The 14698-nt window shown below is 36.9% G+C and overlaps 1 pseudogene; it reads right to left on the bottom strand.

The window, feature by feature from the left end:
• Window positions 1-801: 801 nt before the first annotated feature.
• Window positions 802-14698, bottom strand: part of LOC118847319 — a 90052-nt pseudogene continuing 76155 nt past the window's right edge.

The following is a 14698-nucleotide window of genomic DNA, read 5'->3' on the forward strand; positions in this document are numbered from 1 at the left end:
TCAACTGTACCACACTGAGAATCAGCCAACTGTTTAGGCTAGGCCTTCTGATATTATTGCACCGTTCTGGACTCAGAGCTGTGTCACAATCCAATCTTCAGTTTTGAGACCCAAATCTCCATTTTAGCTGTTTATTTTTGAATAATTAGGATCTATAAGATTGAGTCACTTCAGTCAAACTGAGAGGCAAAGGTTAAACTCAAATGTAATTTTAATAATTCACAGTAGGAGATAAATACGGCCAGAAAAGACATTGGCAATTTATGAAGCACATTTTACTTCTTTCTGGTAAGTCTAATTTGAAGGACTAGTCATGCTCCTGTTTTGTGAGTATAGAGCTAAAACAAAGGCATTTGGATGTTATGATTATTACACGTGCGCACACACACACACACACACACACACACACACACACACTCATCCTAATCAATGAACTGCAATGCCTCCCATTGCCTCCAGTATCCAACATAAAATCCTCTGTAGTTTTTAAAATCCTTTCTAATATTCTTACATTTTACTCCCCTCCATGTACTCTGTGATTCAGTGACTCTGTTTGTTTTTTTAATGTTCGTCATGCAAGACATTATATTTCTTGATTCTAGCCCTTTTTTTGTTAAATAGTTGTTTATTGGAAAAGTGGGCTGAGGAGGGGTCACTAGATTCACCAGAGAGCAAAAATGCCCCACAAGTTAGGAGTGATGGGAGAGGTCAGCACAAAGCTCTGGGATCTCAGGCTCTTCCTGGACTGTGAGGGATGTCCTGGAATGTTAGGGCATACCCAGGTGGAAGGCCTTGACTTATTCAGTAGGCATGGTTAGAGACAAAGAGAGACTCGCTGGCTGCAGCTCCTGACTTTCTACTTGGAGTATACTTGCCTTGAGCAGCTTGGTTGTTAACTGTGGCCCACTTAATACATTCCTCTTGGGCAGCCTGGACATTTTCCTTTTTTCCACCCCAGGTCTTGAGGGCAGATGCCTGTAGGGCTCAGCCATAAGAAAAGTTCAGGGCCCATGGCTTATGCAAGGGGCAGGTATTGATGGCATTCAGATTGATGGAGGCATCTTCTTCACTCTGACCCCCAGAAAGAAAGGTGATACCGGTGACTGCAGGAGGCACAGTCTGGTGAAGGGCAGTTACAGTTGCCATTGTGATTTCCTCATGTGAATACTTCTGGGTACAGGCATGGCCAGGGGTGACCGTGTTAGGCTTCAGCAAGTTCCCTTCCAGATAGACGTGGTGGTCACTCAGAGCTTTGTAGACAGCAGCCAGGACCTTTTCAGTGACACACTGACAACACTTCAGATCATGTTCTCCATCAGGGAGGATTTCTGGCTCCACGACGGCGATGATGCCATTCTGCTGGCAAATTCTGGCATATTGGGCCAGCACATTGGCATTCTCCATGATGGCAAGTGGAGAAGGTGCATTATCCCCAATCTTCAGTACACAACACCATTTGGCAAAGTCAGCTCCATCCTTCTTATACTGGACACAGTGCTCACTCAGCCCATCCAGACCTTGGGTGATAGTCTCACATTGGTCCTTGCACTGCACCTTTGTCCACCTTGATGCTCATAATACAACCCTTTCCCTTTATGACTTTGGGAATGGGATGGCTACATCATCAACTTTCCAGTAAAGTGTCTCATGGAAAAGGATAACACCTCCAATACAGGAGTTCACTCGATAGTCTGCTGTTAGGAGCAACCGCCTATAGAGGCGTCGATTTTCCTCTGTGTTCTCAATTCCAATGGACTGCAGTCGCTTTGCAATGCTACCTGTGGACTCATCTGCTGCCAAGATTCCCTTGCCTGGAGCAACAATTCGGTGAGCTATATCAGACAGTTCTTTCTTTTGCTCTGGTTTCAATGCTGGGTATTGGCAAGGTATGTTTTCCCTGACTGTGCTGGTAGTTTCCGGCAGAAAGCAGACCGCTTATGGTCGAGAACCAAACTTCTGCTGATTCCAGCCCTTTTCACTGGCTGCCTGTCATGCCTGTAATATTCTCCTTCCTCATCTATGCCTGGTGGTTTCCTCAGATACCTTCAAGCTACAGTGAAAGTCCCACTTTCTGCAAGTAGCCTTCTCTAGTCCTTAATTTCCATGCTTTTTCTTTGAGATTTATCCTGTGAAGTTCTTGTTTGTCCATAATTGTTTCCATTCCCCCCACCCCCCCATTAGATTGTGAGCTTCTTGAGAGAAGGGATTTTTAAAAACTTTCTTTGTATCCTCAGAATTTAGTGCAGTGCTTGGCACATAGTAGGTACTCAATAAATGCTAGGTGACTGATGGAGTGAAATAAGGGATACTTTCATCAAGCTATGGTAGTTTGATGAATTGTCCTCCTCTGTTATAGTGATATGTCTATTTAGAGAACTAGTATCAGTCATCAGAATTATCCATCACTGTCTAGCCATAGCTGTTTTCCATTCAGGATGCAGTTGTGGGAAGCAGGAGCCAACCAAAGCTGCAGATTATCCAGAAATTGTGGGGTGGTGGTAGGGAGAGGATATCCTCTCACACACTCTGGCTATCTTGCTGGTGGGGATTTTTTATTGTTTACATATTTATTACTAGTGCCTACTACAGTTCCTGGAAGATAGTAGACTCATTAAATTCTTATTGGTCGATGGCTTAGTTAAGTCATTGACGGTGCCTAATTGGAAGAACAGTTGTCATGAGTCCAAACCCTCTTTTCTGACCTTTTCATTATTTGATTTTGAACCAATTTTCTTTGGATTTTTAGGGCTGTGTAATGGAAAGAACATGTGTTTTGAAGTCAAAGGATCTAGGTTCAAATCCCATTTCTGCCACCCATTATGTAACCTTAGTCAAATGCTGAACAAATTTGTTTTTTTTTCTGTTTCCTGCTCCATAAAATGAAAAAGTGTGACTAGATCTTGGCTTCTTAATCTTTTTTTTTCTATTAGGAATGTCTTGGGCAGTATGGTGAAGTGCAAGGACCCCTTCTCAGAAAAAAATACATTATTGTATAAAATATACATAAGAAACAAAAAATGAAATATTTAGGATTAGAAAGTCATAAAAGAAACCAATTATATTCAAATTTTTATCAAAATATAAACAAAAAAAGTTTACAAACTTCAGATTGAGAAACCCTGGGACAGATTAATCTCTCTTCTCTAGTTCTGTGATTGAAGGTTCCTTGAAACCTCGAAACTAATAATTGTTGATAGTGTTACCACTGTTGACAGACCCCTTTGCCTTTGGTTCTTCTAGGACTCTTTGGATGCCAGTCTGGTTTTTGATTTTTACTCATATTTTAGCCAGTCTAGCTACATATAAAACCTGCCTCTTGCCTCTTGCCCCTTTAGAGATTTCTGGCTGTCTCATATCCCTGACCCAGCATGTCTCAATCTGTATTATGAAAGACTTCTAGTGGCACCAGACTTTTGTTTCTTCCTCATCAGTGGTCAAGATCAATGAAATGATGGTCAAACTGGAGTTACCAATACATTTCTTTTCATTTTTCAAGAGTGTTAGACCAGAAGGCAGGAGATCTGGGTTCAAGACCTGGTTCTGATACTCAATAGTGATGTAGTCATGGGTAAATCATTGAATGTTCCCTTGTACCAGTTTCCTCACCTGAAAATGAAAACAATAATAGTATGCCTACTTCATAGTGTTCTTTAAGAAGGGGAAGTTTATGAATAACAACATTCTATAGGAGTGAGTTGTTTTTTTTTATTATAAAATATTTACAAGGATTCTCCTTCCTTCTCTCACCCATCAAAGAGTATTGTTGGTTAGTCAGGCTATATACTATCAACTAGTGGTGGAAGTATAGAGGGGAAGATTTATTTTTTTTCACTATGTCTTTTATTTCTACTTTTATTAGTTCACTGTGGACCAGTGGATTCCTGACTATGTGGTATTTTGGGTGAAAGATTATGTACAACAGGGCTCACCTATTTTGCCAGCATGAGTTACAGGAGAGAATGTGAAGATACAGACACACCACAAAAGTTTTTTCTCCCACATATCCTTTCTTTAATTCAAGTATGTCTTCCTCAACTTACTGTACACAACTTTTAAATTGTACTACATGGCCAAATTATTGAAATTGAACAAATCCAAATAACAAAGTTGGAAATTGTTGGTTAGGCAGGACTTTGTTCCATGGCATGGATGATATGCTGGCAAAGCCTGTTTTCTTTTTCTTTTTTTTAAATTTATTTTTAGTTTGCAACATTCACTTTCATAAGGTTTTGAGTTCCAAATTTCCCCCTTGCCCTCTCTTCTCCCCTCCCTCCTTTCCCCCTCCCAAAGACAATGTACAATCTGATATAGGCTATACATGTGCAATCATATTAGACATATGTTCACATTAGTAGTGTTGTCAAGAAGAATAAGGACAAAAGAGAAAAAGCATGAGAAAGAATAAAAAACAAAACAAAAAAGAGAGAAAACAGTATGCTTCAATCTGCATTCAGACTCCATAGTTCTTTCTCTGGATATGGACAGCATTTTCTTTCATGAGTCTTTTGGAATTATCTTAGATCATTGTTTTACTGAAAAGATCTGTCTATCAAAGTTGGTCACTGCACAATGTTGTTGTCACTGTGTACAATGTCCTCCTACTTCTGCTCATTTCACTCAGAATCAGTTTATGTAAATCTTTCCAGGTTTTTCTGAAGTCTGCCTGCTCATCATTTCTTACAGAACAATATCATTCCATTATATTCAGATACCATAAATTGTTCAGTCAGTCCCTAACAGATGGGCATGAAGAGGAAGTTTTGATTAGATCAATGGCTTTCACTCATCTTTCACTTAGATGTGCAGCAAGGCCCAATGTTATTTTAGATTCCTGCACATTTTAAGAACTGGAATATGAACAAATTTTATTAAACAGGGAAGAATCCACTTTGAATGTTATATTTATACTTCTTCATGAAAGTTCTTTGTTAACATTATTAAGACCCTGTATCAGAACTATAAGTGGCATTTTCCCTCAAGGCAAGCTTTACAAAATATGTACCTGGTAACTAGTATGAAAAGTATGCTTAATTTGAGTGAATGGTGATGGAGACTCCAGGTCACTAGTTCTTATTGGTAGACACTGTAGGTGGAAAGAAATCCACCTGGATTATGGCATCAGAAGGGTTTTTCTTATTTAAACTCATTATTCTCATTAAATACATGCCAAGGGCAGTTGTTTTTATGTTGATGAATAGAAGTGCTTTCAATGCTCTCCAAATTTTGGCAACCTGGATTAAGTCCTGGTCACCCTGCCCTTGCTTTGGTTCTATCCTATGTTTAGCCAATGGAGGGAGTTTTTCATTGAATGTATTGAAGGAGAGTTCTGTGCTAGGAAAAATGAAATTCACACATGTGAAATCTACATAAATTATATGATTAAAAGACAGAGGAGACCTTGTTCACATGGAACAAATGATTAAAGTTAAGAATATAAATGTTAACATGCATCTAATTTTACAACTTGCTATTAGTTATTTCCCTTTCATGAACATTAGCCTAAGTCTTACTTTAGAAAATTTACTCATGTGTCCATGAAGAAAGACAATTCATATAAAACAATAATAATATCTAGTATATGTATTGGATTATATTTTTCCCTTTTCAAATAAATTTCACTGAAATATAGTGATTTTTGATTCTTACAACACTGGTGATCAAGCAAAGATATGATGGTATACCAGACGGAGTCCTGGACTCAGTCTTTGTAGAACAGATATTCAAATCCTATTGCTGGTACAATTGATGGCTGTATGACAACGGGTTGATGAGTCACTAAATTTAGCTAAGCCTCAGTTTTCTCATCTCTAAAATGGAGATAACAATATCTGTAAGGCTTAGATCATGAGACTGATAAGAAGTTCAAATGAAGAAATGTATATGAATTGTTTTGAGAAACCTTATTGTGATATGAGAAATTAATCATTATTAAAATAATCATTAATATTCTCTTTACAGCTGAGGAAGCTAAGATGCAGAGTTTAACAGAGAAAATGACTTCTCCCATATCACATAGTTTATGATAAAATCAAACTAGAAATCAGCCACCTAATTTTTATCTTAGACTCTTTTTACAACATCATATTGTCCAATGTTTCTAAAGACATTAGCTTTTGGTAATTAAGGAAATAGTATGTTGGCAAATTTTAAGTTGATTTTAATTGGAAATGTACTTTATTTAAAATTTCAGTTCCATATCTAATTAGGCATGAGCTAAGATCTTTATTCTTTTTGATTTAAGTAATTCAAATCTATAGTAACAATTATAGGGATCACAGTAGAACTAGCAATTAAAAGGTAGAGAGAAACTAAATTATTAAATGTGTGCTTTCTCATGAGAAAGATACCATTCTGCTTTGTGTAGAACCATGAGAAAGTGATGATATCCATGGAAAAGTAAGGGAAGATAAAAGAAATCTGATGTAATTATAGCTTGAAACAGTGACTCCCTAAGGTGGTTCAAAATGTTTATGTTACCCAAAGGCACTGGAAGAGAGGCTTTTACCTGGTCACCACCCTAAGGCAGAACAATCCAGAGAAGCTGTGAAGAGTGTGGCTGGAAAAAAGCTAAAGGGCCATGACATAGTAACCCTGGATGAGCTGTGCAGGGATGGGGAGGGGGAGGAAGATAACAGAGAATAAGGAATTAGTACCATTCACAATGTCACAGTAAAGCTGAAGTCCCCAGGGATGGTAAGATTGGAAGGGGAAAGGTCAATGGTACTGATAAAATCTGAGAAATCCTGAAAGAAAGAGTTATTAGGCCAAGATGGCCCATAAATTATAGACCTTTTCTGGTTGGATGATAGTGAAAGAGCCAGTGGCAAGATATCATTATGTTTTATTTAAGTGCTTGGTATTGTGCTCTGAACTATGTTAAACAGAGTGGATGAGATGGTACTTGTCCAATGGACTAATAGATTAATAACAAAGACCAAGCATGTAAAATGTAAAAGAATGCTATTAGAAATTATAATGAGATAAAACCTTTTTCATCTCTGTTTCACTCTCTTTTTTTCTTCCTTCTTGCTCTCCCTACTTCTAATCTTTCTAATTTCCTTTCTTCTGTTTCTTTTTTTCCTTGCTTCCTTCCTCCCTTCCAATACAAGTTAGTAAGAATAGTGTCAACAAGAGTGAACCCAGGACAGGATGAGCTGGGGCTTGCAAAAAAAAATCCTGAATATAACAAAACATTGAAAAGAACAACAAGAGATATGCCTACTATTTAGAGCAGATGGCACAATATGAACAAATGATAGTGAGAAAAGAGAACTCTTCAGTTGCTTTGTTGCTTTCATTTTCTCCATCAAGGGAGAGCCTTCTAATTGCAAGTTGTAGAATATTCATGTTCAATCAAAGGTTACTGAACCACAGTATGGGTGAAGGGATAATAATTGCCTCCTGTTTTATACAAGTTCACAACTCCAGATTTGGGTAAGTTCATTCCTATGGCACTGAAAAAATGACATGAGATTAAAAAAGCACTGGTAGCCATTTTAGAAAAAAAAGATATGAAATGGTAAGAAGCATTTAAACAATTTAATTCAGTTACTATTTGGTCCAAAAACACTTTTGGGTATCAGAAGTTTTCAATCAATGGATTCTGTATAGATTCGCCCTCTTCTCCTCCCTAGCAAAATTCTAGAATGCATATCTAAATGGAAGTTTGGGAGAATTTAGAGGGGGGGAAGGGTGATTCCTAGGAGCTAGCGTGAGTTCACTAAAAAAAGCCCAACATCGAGCAAATAGTACCAGGTCATATTACTCATTGCAAAGTATCTGAAGGAGTTTCAAGTTGCAGAGAAATTAAACTTAGTTATATTGATTTCTGGAAGGTAGAATCTGGAGAATATTTGGAAATTCAAAAGATAAATATATAAATGATATCAGGAAAAAATATTCTAGCTATGAGAGCAAGTGGTCTTGGTTTGGGTTCTATAGACTCCTAAGGAGTCTATGGATAGATTTTGTGCTTTTATGAACTTTGAAAGGCAAAAAAAATACATTTTTAAAGTAATCTCTTTTTGAAATATAACATTTCCTTTTATTGTTAAAAACCTTCTAAAAAGAGGTCCATAGGTTCAGCAGACTACCCAAAAGGTCCAAAAACAAACAAAGAAAGGATAATATTTCTTATATTGGAGCTATCCAAATGTAAAATATGCTATTTCAGGAGGTATTTTTACATTTATATTTGGTTTTTAAGCTGAGGATGAATGACAACTTGTTAGGTAGGTTATGACGGAGATATCTTATCAAATATGAGTTGGATTAGATTCCTGCTTTTCCATTTCTCATATTTTGTAATTGTATTTGTGGGAGTATGACTCAGAATTGTCACATGACTATATAGATCCCAAGGAGCAAAATGAGAGAACAAAAAGCCCCATACATACCAACATACCATTAGCAGCATTCTTTCATTATTTATAGTAGAGAAGAAATGATAATGAAATGGATCCTCATTGATTGGTAAATGGTTGAAGAACTTGTGGTTAATAAATTTAAGGGAATATTATTTCAGTTTAAAACATGATCAATGTGAAGAGCACAGAGAAGCGTAAAGATTGTTATCAACTGTTGAATATATGAAGTATTTATCAAGAGGAACCCTGGAAAATGGTATGTATGACAACTATAGAAATGAACAGCAAAAGAACAAGTAAAAAAATGAAACTAAATGCTCTTTAAGTATAATGACCAATCTTGTCCAAAAAAATGAAAAATACATATCCCTCCATTCTTTGAAAAGACGAGTAACTATGGGAGGGAAGGAAGGAAACCAATATTTGTTAAGCACCAACTATGTGTCGGAGGCAGCCCATTTTATAGTTGAGGAAAATGAAAGAGACAGGGCTTAAGTGACTTGCCCAGGGTCCCAGAGCCAGTAAAGTGTCTGAGGTCAGATTTAAATTAAGGTCATCCTGATTACAGGGCCAGTGCTCCATTATTTTATCTTGGGTTGGTTAGTTTTGTTCAGCTGCTTCCACCCCACCCCAATCCCAGCCCCTTTCTTTCTTTTTCTTTTTTCATTATTATGAGGAGTTGATTTCTAGCCAAAGGACAGTATATGTTTGTGAAGTATGAAATGAGAGCCAAAAAATTGATATGAATTTGAACTATTTTAATGAAAGATGCAAGAAACCTTATAGTCTTATTGTTCCATGCAGCAGTCAGACAGCATTTGGCGTATTGTGCTCACTTCTTGTGCTATATGGATGAATATAAATCCTTCCAGGGGAAAGCAACCAAGAGACTGAAAATATCTATCACTGATATTTTTGTTGTTGTGATACAACAGACCTCAACAACCTCCAAGTCAATCCCTGAAGGAATAATTTCCCTAAAAACAGTTTTCTTTTAAATCATCTAAAAGACTGGTTGCTGTGAATGGTACATGTTACTTTCTATATTTGCCATTCTTTGTGTATTAAAAAGGACATAGGCATGGACTTAAATAATACTTACTAACATCTATATAGAACTTAAAGTATTTCAAGATGCTTTACAGATATGATCTCATAATTTGGTATGAACATTGTCCAAATTATTTGACCTGGAATTTTCTGCTTCTTAGTGTAATTTTCATATATATCTTGAAGTAATTTGGTATGCTGTTCCTTTGACTTTTCCTTTAATCTCTGACTTCAGGAACATCTCCCTGAATTTTTCTGAATTTTTTATATTTTTTCTTCTTTATGGGGTAACTCTTCTATGAAACTGATATATTAGAATTTGTTCAGCCATTCTACAACCATAAGATATACAACGCTTTTCCATGTTTTGTTATTACAAATAGTGCTACCAGGAATTATTTTTTCTGCCTCAGTTTCTTTTCTTCTTTTTGGTTACTTTCTTGGCATATAATGCTTGGGGAGGATACCAATGGGTATAAACAGTTTCTTAACTCCAATTTATAGCTCCACCAGAAATGAATCATCCTGTAAAAACTCCTATAAGACAGAATTCTTCATATTTTATTCCATCTTTGTCAATTGAGTAGGTATGAGATAATTCAGAATTTTTATAATTTGTATTTCTCAAATTATTAGTGATTTGGAAAAAGTTTTAATCTTTGTTTATTGTTGACATGTTTTGAAATTATTATTCACATCTTTTGACTACTTATATATGGAGGAAGTCTTCATTCTTAAAAATTTGTCACTTTCCAATAAGTTTTGGATTTCTTGTTTTTATCACAAATACAATAACATTTTCCATATGTAGGAAAATCACTGCTGTTTTTATTTGTCTTTGGGAAAAATTTTATACACAATTTTCAAAGGAAAATGTAGATAATCCTCTAATGATATGAGTTGGGCATGGTGAAACATACCAGTAATGCTTGTTACTGGGGGTGCTGAAACTGATTGGGGTAAACAAGCCCAGAAACAGAGTAGGTCAAAGATTTGATGTTTAAGTAGTGTAAGTAGGCTTGTGAGTAGCCACCATATTTAGAGATAGGAAGAAACGGTCCTAAAGCTAACCAAACAAAAAAAAATCATGTGACAAAATGTTCAAAATCACCAACTAGGTAACTGCAAATTAAAGCAAATTCATTTCTACTTCACACTTTTCAGACTTCAAAGATGTTAAGAAAGGAAAATGTTTAAAAAATGTTAGAGGAGCTGCTGGGAAAATAGGTACAAAATTGCACTATTGGTTGAGCTGGGAATTAGTCTAGCCATTCTGAAAACTTATTTGAAACTCTGACTTAAAAGTAACTACATACATATGTGTATATGTAGGAATAGTAATAGATAACATATCTTATTTATTATGTACATTTTGTATTTATTTATTATCTAGATTAGATAGATACATAGACAGATATACTGATATGTGATATAGTTGTCAGGGGGAAATGTTCTATAAAACATAAAGTTTTATGTGTTTTTTTTCCTTTGAGAGAAAAAATTTTGTTTTGTTTCATTTGCATCTGTATCCTAAGCTCTTAGCCTAGTGCCTTGCCCATAAACTTTTAATAAATACTGTTAGTTAAATGAAGAGGCAAACATCCTTTTTAAAAAAAATTAAGATTTCTTAGTTTAGTTTACAACACTCAGTTCTGCATGTTTTTGGTTCCAGATTTTCTTGCCCTCCCTCTCCTCCCCCTCCCAAGGTGGCATGGAATCCAATATATCTTCTACATATACCTTTGCATTAAACTTATTTACACAACAGTCAAATTGTAAAGAAGAATTATGACCAATGGAATGAATCATGAGAAAGAAGAAAAAAAATCAAAAAAAGAGAAGAGAAAAAAAAGAAAAAAAAGAGAGCAAGTAGTTTGCCTCAATCTACATTCAGACTCCATAGTTCCTTCTGTGGATGTAGATAGATCTTTCCATCATGAGTCTTTTGGAATTGTCTTTGAACCTTGTATTGCTGAGAAGAGCCAAGTCTATCGAAGTTAGTCATCACAGAATCAATATATCTGTGGTTGTGTACAATGTTCTCCTGGTTCTGCTTTGTTCAATCAACATCATACCATGTCGGTCTTTCCAGGTTATTATCAAGTCCGTATCTTCCCCATTTCTTATAGCACAATAGTATTTCATTACATTCATATACAGCAACTTGTTTAGCTATTCCCCAATTGATGGGCATCTCCTTGATTTCCAATTCTTTGCTACCACAAAAAGAACTGCTATAAATATTTTGTACATACTGGTCCCTTTCCCTCTTCTGTGATCTCTTTGGGATACAGCCCTAGAAGTGGTATTGCTGGGTAAAAGGCTATGCACATTTTATAGTCCTTTGGGCATAATTCCAAATTGCTCTCCAGAATGGCTGGATCAGTTCACAACTCCACAAACAATGTAACAGTGTTCCAATTTTCCCACATCCTCTCCAGCATTTATCATTTTTCTGTTTTGTCATGTTAGTCAATCTAACAGGAGAGATGTGGTACTTGAGGGTTGTTTTGATTTGCATTTTTCTAATCAATAGTGATTTAGAGCATTTTTCATATGCCTATAGATATCTTTAAATTCTCCCTCTGAAAACTGCCTGTTCATATCCTTTGACCATTTCTCAATAGGAGAATGATTTATATTCATATAAATTTGGCTCAGTTCCCTATATATTTTAGATATGAAGCCTTTATTAGAGACACTGGTCATAAATATTTTATCCCAATTTTCTGCCACCCTCATAATCTTTCTTACATTGGCTTTTTTATACAAAACTTTGCAATTTGACATAATCAAAATTGTCCATTTTCCGTTTTGTAATGCTCTCTATCTCTTGTGTCATGAATTATTTCCTTTCCCATAAATCTGATGGGTAAACTATTCCTTTATTCCTAAATCATGAACCCATTTTGACTTTATTTTGAGAAACATATTGGTCTATGGCCACTTTTTGCCCTACCATTTTCCAATTTTCCCAGGAGTTCTTGTGAAATAGTGAAATCTTTGCCCAGAAGCTGGGTTCTTTGGGTTTATCAAAGAATAGATTGCTATAGTTGTTGACTACTGCATCTTGTGTACCTAACCTATTCCATTGATCCATGACTCTGTTTCTTAGCCAGTATCAAGTAGTTTTGATGACTGCTGCTTTATAGTACAGTTTATTAATATCTGCTATGGCTAGGCTACCTTCCCTAACATTTCTTTTCATTAATTGCCTAGATATTCTGGACCTCTTTATTTCCAGATTATTATTTTATCCAGCTCTGTAAAATAATTTTGTGGTAGTTCAATTGGTATGGCACTGAATAAGTAAATTAATTTAGGTAAAAGTGTTATTTTTATTATATTAGCTCGACCTAACCACGAGCAATTGATGTTTTCCCATTTATTTAGATCTGTCTTTATTTGTGTGAAAACTGTTTTGTAATTGTGCTCATATACATCTTGTGTTTTTTGGGCTAGAGACTATTTCACATTCCCTCTTGAGGTTTCAGATGTTGCTATCATGTCCATGCTGTCTTCTTCTGAACTGGTGTTTTGATCTTCCCTTTCGCCATAATAGGAATCAATGGTCTTTGTCTTTTTAGTGTGCTTTTTCATGGTGTGTCTTTTTTTTTCCTCCTGGCATCTAAAGTGGATCTCTGCTTCTGGAGCTCAGGGGGGCTGTGTCCCAAGCTTCTTATGTGGGAGCTGTGGGCCTGCTCACTGGCTTTGTTTGCTATGGCCTCTGGTTTCGTGAGATGTGGGGGAGGGGCGGTCTGACTGCTGGAAGTCTCCTCTTCCCCAGGACTGCTCTACAGCATGGGTGGTCTCAGCTGTTGTCTGTGCTGGTGTCTGCCACTTCCTCTGGCTTTGCAAAGGCATGTCTGGGGTCCTGGTGTTGATATTTGCTAGCTCCACCCCCTTTGGGCTCAGTAACTCTCACTGTTCTGCTGAGGTGAGGCCTGCTGGGACACCTCTCTTCCTGTGCTAGTATCCTTCCTCCACCACAAGAAGGGCCCTCTCCCCAACTTCTCTCACCAAAAGGCTACTGAAGCACCACTTCTGGCTCCTTTGTTTCTTCTGAGGTAGTTTTCTCTGGGTGATGGAGGAAGGGAGAGCCAATTTACCTGGCTATCATGGCTCCTGTAAGTTCAAGAAGGTGAGTTTCAAATATTTAGGCTGTGGGCTGGAGACCCCGGTGGCTGCAGGCTCTGCACTGGTGTCTCCTGTAGCTCTGACAGACTCCCATCCTGAGCTGAGAGGCCTGAGGCTTGATCTGGTACTTCTGCCCTGGGCCTTCTCCTATTCCCAAGTTTTGCCCACCCAACGCTCTCCCAGACCAGTGAACTGGCTGGATTCCTCTGCTGTTTCTGGTTGGTGTGGTCTGGTGCCATTCTGCATGCCTGGCACTCCTGCCCCTCTCAGTATACTAGTGGCTTCTATCTCTCTCAAATCTGCTCAGAGTCACTTTTTTCAGATGTATCTGACAGAATTTGTGAGAGAGCACCAGCAGTTCCTTCCTTTCACTTCCCCATCTTGGTTCCGCCTCACAAACATTCTTCATTCAGGAGATCTAGGAGCAGCCGTTTTAATTTTTTTCCTCCTAGATACTCTTTCCTGTGTCTTGTAGCATGCATTTAATGTATTAAGACTATGTTTTTTTTTTCCTTACTCATTTTTTCAAGTTTTCCTTATAAGGGATTCTTTCTACTTTTGTTCTTATTGTTCTTTTGATTTTTACTTGATCACATTATATCTCAGTTAAAAAAGTTAACTGTTCAAAACGCTCTTATTTTGAACTCTTGATTTACAAAACAATTATCTATTGATAAAAGTGAAAGCTTTGTAATTTGGCCTCCTAAAACTGGAACCAAGGCTGCCTATAAAATAATAAAAATCCAGTGTTGGAAGAGACTTTAAAGATGATCTACTCCAAATATAAAATTTTACAGAAGAAGAAAGTCAGGACCAGAAAGATATTGACTCAGCCAAGGACTGCAGCTGAGCTAGACTAGAACCAATGTCTCCCAATTTTCAGTCTATGGACATGATATCACCATGACATCATCATCATCATCATCATCATCATCATCATTATTGTTATTATTATTTCTAGCATTGAAAGAAGAAAAACAAACTTTTAAAAGTTTATGGCTCCAGAGGCAGCTAGGTGGTACAGTGGATAGAGCTCTAGTCCTGGAGTCCAGAGGACATGAGTTTGACTGCAGCCTCTGACACTTACTAGCTGTGTGACCCTTGGCAAGTCATTTAAACTTAATTATCTGAAAAATAGTTTATGG

The sequence above is a fragment of the Trichosurus vulpecula genome, chromosome 4 (genome assembly GCF_011100635.1).
Source record: "Trichosurus vulpecula isolate mTriVul1 chromosome 4, mTriVul1.pri, whole genome shotgun sequence".
Taxonomy (NCBI): domain Eukaryota; kingdom Metazoa; phylum Chordata; class Mammalia; order Diprotodontia; family Phalangeridae; genus Trichosurus; species Trichosurus vulpecula.